Raw genomic sequence first — 3,987 nt, 5'->3', positions numbered from 1 at the left:
TCATGCTTGAAAAGCTTCATTACTCGCTTTAAAAATGTTTATAATCTCATTATTGATTTTAAGTTGAATTTATTTACATTTTTTGTGTCACAACCCGGAACTCCCCATCGAGCCCGTGACAACCGCCTCGAAGCCTCAACAAACATTCTTCACCCCGAATGTCGATCGAAACCTCGCAAGGCTCTCGTATCAGCTTTCGCACTTCCCCGGTGAGCAATAGTTATCAAATAATCAAAATACGAAGGATCACAAATCGTTTCCAAATCATAACATAACATGTTTTTTTTTTTTTGGCTCACAGGGACATTTTCGTCATTTTTGTCGAAAACCTCCAAACTTGCTAAAAATGTAGTAGGTAAGCCGAAAATATATATTTAATGAAAAAAAAAATTAAGTATCTAAAACGTTCATTTGAAGTGAAAATTTGACCATTTGAATATGATAAAAATATTCAATAAAATAAACTATTTTCTTGTAAAATAATTTTCATAAAACTATCGGTACATAATTCTTATAGCGTAAAAGATAATTATATTCATATATACTATAAAGCAAATAACCAAAGCATAAAATTTCTTTTACAGTGACACGTGGGCCCATATCTATCCAAAATGCATCGGAAGCTGGAAACCTACAGCTTTTACCGATTCGAGTCCAAATGAAGGTCCTTGTTCAAGTCAGCTAACTACGGAATTCCCTGAGCCTGAAATGTGAGGAAATGAGGGTGGTGAGATTATAAAATCCCAGTGAGTAAACAGATACCATCTAAACTATCTAAAGTCGAGTAAATGGAGACAATTAAAATAAATCATCATACTGTAATTTCATTACCATTCAACTCATTTCAACCAAATAAAATCAATCCATAAAAATCGAGTAATCAACTTGACTTATGAATTTCTTAAAACTTTGGCTCGTGCCAAAACTCATACTCGGTGATACCTTGCGCAAGGCATCTAACCAAGTCCGCCAAGGCTGTTAAAACTTTGTGTACACTTAAAATATATTTTTGTTTGAAAAAAATACAGCCGCTCCTTGGCGTTGGCTGAGTTCCCCTTCACGTGGTGGTTTGGCGTGAAGTGAACCCTAAGCTATACCCCAGGAGATATCCTACGCGCCTCTCCGTTCGAGATAATAATATAATGGAGTTTACCGTGCCCCTCTAATAGGCTGGTCCACGGAACCCCCTCTGCAGTAAATAATTAATATATAATCCACCAATCAATAAAATTCATTCTAGCATGTCATGGCAATTTATCGCAACCTAGCCTCTCAAGGCTGAATACACAGTATAAATAATTATAACACCAAAATCAGTTTAGCCATTCATGCTCATTTATTGTCATAAGCCATTCAATTCATAACCATAAATTTGCAACACAAACTACCAGTCTCCAATTACTCTATTTTCAAAACCAATATTCGATTTTTCAGAAAATTTATAAAATCATTTTATAAAATCACAATTTCCCTTAAAACATAACAATTTACCATTTAAACCCATTTTTCATAAAATCACATAGTTGTATAAAACTACTCTAGATAATTAAGACGATAATAAGTTTACTCACAATGTCTAGAATGCAGACTTTCGAAGCACTCTGTCTACTGGTCCTCGGATGCAATTTCCTTGCCTTTATTGGAGGACTCACCACCTTGACACAGTACAAAATCGAGAATTTCACTAAGTTGGTACTAAATCAAAATTAAACTAATTTGGACTACCAATGCATGATATGGAATGCAAAAATGCACTGGTAACTATGTAAATCCGGTATTAGCCTAATTCGTCTTATCACCCGATTAAATTCCCAACGGGTTCGTTTAAACTCCAATTTAATTCTTTTCAGTTTCTATACCTCAATTGCACCCAAATTAACTTAATGTCCCTCAGTGTGATGCAAATTATCAGTCCCAACAGCAAATTACGAAAATACCCCTAGTGGGTAAAAATTCGTATTTTTGCTCCGAAAATTCCCATTATTTTTCTAGGCTCATAATTCATTATTCCTTAACCAATTCTCCTAGAATAAAATCAAACTCATCCTCACTCACTACATGGTAAATTCAGCCATTAATGGTTGGGGGAGAAAATAAATTCTTTTCTTGTTGTTTTGTTTCTAAATATGCTAAACTAACTAAAAACACTAACATAAATTAAAATCAAATAAATCCAACAACTTTCTCTCTCCTAACCCATTTTTTCAGAATTGAATTCATCATGAAAACATGTAATTTAATCATGGAAAATAAAGAGAAATGCTTGGGAATAAGAAAACTCAAGCTTAATAGAAAAAATCTCACCTTTTTCACTTAATTTCCTTGAAAATTCACACTTTTTCTTTGATTTTCTCTCTCTAGGGTTTTGTTTTTTCCTTTCTCTCTCTTGTTTTTTGCTTGGCCGAATGTTGAAGAAGAAGAATGGGTGGGCTGATTTTTTTTATGCCTTTTTATTGTTTAATGAAATAATATTATTTTATTCATATTTTAAATATTTTATTAATTCATTTCTTTTTTCTAGCCATCCAGTTGTCCTATTTTTTTTCACCATGCATTCCCTTTGACTTATCCAAGTCTTAAGTGAAATTCCCAGATTTTTCCAAAGTTTTGGTGGAGCAAAATTTTCAAAATTACACTTTTGCCCCTGAACTTTTCAAAAATTACATTTTTACCCCAAAAATTGAAAATTTTCCATAATGCATAATTTTCACTCCTCATACTTATTTCACACTCCAAATAATTAAATTTGATCAAAATCCTTTCAAAAAATGAAATTTTCGATTTCGAATGGTAAAATGACCATTTTACCCTTTTACCCCAAATTATACCGAAATTAAAATTTTTCACTTCTAAACCTCAAATCTTTCTCCAATAAGTCAAATGGGGCCAAAAATCTTTTCTAAAAATTTCCATTTTGTCCCCAGGTGGCAAATGACCATTTTGCCCCTGGATAGCGAAAATTCCAGTTTGACTCCAAATTGATCCTCGAACTCCGAATCACCATATTAACCCATTCTGGGACTTTAAAATTCTTAATTTCATTGTAAATTCTCTATTTGATCTAGTTCGAGGCTTAAATCAACTTTATTGTACCTTTAGGTACAATACCGACTTTTGTAAATTTTTCAAGACTCTCTTAGCATGTAAACATGCTATCCACCACATGTATGTCATCACAAATATTTCTGTAGAGTCGGGCTTGTCATCTTCTCCCCCACTTGGATCAACCATATGATCCTCCTTCTTGATTGACTTCGACATCCGGCTAAATATTAATATTTTAATATTATTTTATTAATAAAATATTATTTTATTCTAAAAATTTTATCTTGTCTCCTTGGTACCAAAAATACCTTATTATGCCTCACTTGACTTCCAAATCGCCTTTTATCTCACAAATTCTCCTCCGATAAAATTATTATTATTTTATTATTATTTTCTCACTTGCGAAACATTTTATCCTAAACTACTCCTTTCGTCTTTTATCACTTCTAAACATTTTAATTAATCTCAATTTGCATTCGATCAACTTTATTTATCACCATATCAAAGTATGGGGTATTTCAATCTCCCCCATTTAAATAGAATTCGTCCTCGAATTCCCGTCGATGTTGCGTTATCAATCTCCTTCTATGATCCTACTCCTTGTTCCTTCTATAGGGACATTCAATTTATTTCCCTCGTTCACCTTCAGTTCAATTAAATGCTTTATTTACGGCAATTATCATCCTTTGGAATCGGATCAGTAATACTTTTCACAACCATGATCTCTTATATCTAGACACTAAGCATGCCTTTATCACCATTATTACATTTGAACCATAACTTCATCTCAATTATACCGATTTCGATCACATATCATACTTACTTATGTATACCTATTCATCGTTTTATTAATTTGCTCCATACCAATTTTCTCAACCTTGATTCATCCATCTTATACTGGTCCAAACCCTTCCTTTAATGGAGTTCCATTAAAAACTTAAA

The 3,987-nt window shown here is 32.8% G+C and overlaps 1 long non-coding RNA gene across 1 annotated transcript; it reads right to left on the bottom strand.

The window, feature by feature from the left end:
- Positions 1–435: 435 nt before the first annotated feature.
- Positions 436–2,396, bottom strand: LOC148764684 (uncharacterized). Its single transcript, XR_016024223.1, has 3 exons — positions 2,305–2,396; positions 1,572–1,655; positions 436–703 (listed from the first exon to the last, which is right to left on the bottom strand). It is a non-coding gene; the product is annotated as an uncharacterized LOC148764684 (long non-coding RNA).
- Between the last annotated feature and the right edge of the window lie 1,591 nt (positions 2,397–3,987).

Source organism: Theobroma cacao, chromosome 1 (assembly GCF_053813885.1).
Source record: "Theobroma cacao isolate CCN51 chromosome 1, ASM5381388v1, whole genome shotgun sequence".
Classification (NCBI taxonomy): Eukaryota; Viridiplantae; Streptophyta; class Magnoliopsida; order Malvales; family Malvaceae; genus Theobroma; species Theobroma cacao.
The sequence above is the reverse complement of the archived record's forward strand: the minus strand, read 5'-3'. Positions and strand labels throughout refer to the sequence as shown.